This window comes from Penaeus monodon, chromosome 15 (genome assembly GCF_015228065.2).
Source record: "Penaeus monodon isolate SGIC_2016 chromosome 15, NSTDA_Pmon_1, whole genome shotgun sequence".
NCBI lineage: Eukaryota > Metazoa > Arthropoda > Malacostraca > Decapoda > Penaeidae > Penaeus > Penaeus monodon.
In genome coordinates, this window is record NC_051400.1 from 21043024 (window position 1) to 21043745 (window position 722).

Consider the following 722-nt stretch of genomic DNA (forward strand, 5'->3'; position numbering starts at 1 on the left):
TTGCCATTATGCAAAATAACTTAGGTACTTAGACTTCAATATAAACATAGTTATTGCGTCTACATTATTTATATGTATGTTGGCTGTTCAGCGAGCAAAAGAAAACTTGCTGAGGCAAGTGACATGTAGTTTTTAACTCTATAGTTGGGATCTGTTATCTATTTAAAGGATCCCTACTTGTGCCAGATAATGTTATTAAGATGACCTAATGAATATGATGTCTTCATAAGTAATGAGATAATATTTGTGTAGTCTAATAATTTTTGAAAGATTTAAGTCTGGATGATTCCACTTCAGTATACATGTTTATTTCACAGTTATTTTTAATTTTGTTAAGATGTGGAGTAAGGTAGTAAATACATTTTTTCTTAATGTAGTATGTTTCCAGTGTTGCTGCAGATCATATTATGATATTTTGCTCGAAGGCAAGCCATATTTGAATGATTTTTACCCCATGTCATGTAGGTTTCAAGGTGCCAGCCTTCTATAGTGATTGTGGTACCACACTTTCATGCCTTATAATGGCATGCTACCAGGTCACTATACTATATAGTAAAATATAATCAAGCAAACCTGTCTGTGCTGCTTTAGTTATTAGGTTTGTTAAATCTATATCTTACTATATACTATATAATTAAACATTTTCAAGCCTACCCACCTATGTTGGTTTAGTTAATAGGCATGTTTTATGTAATTACTGTAACTCCAGAACTACATAGAAT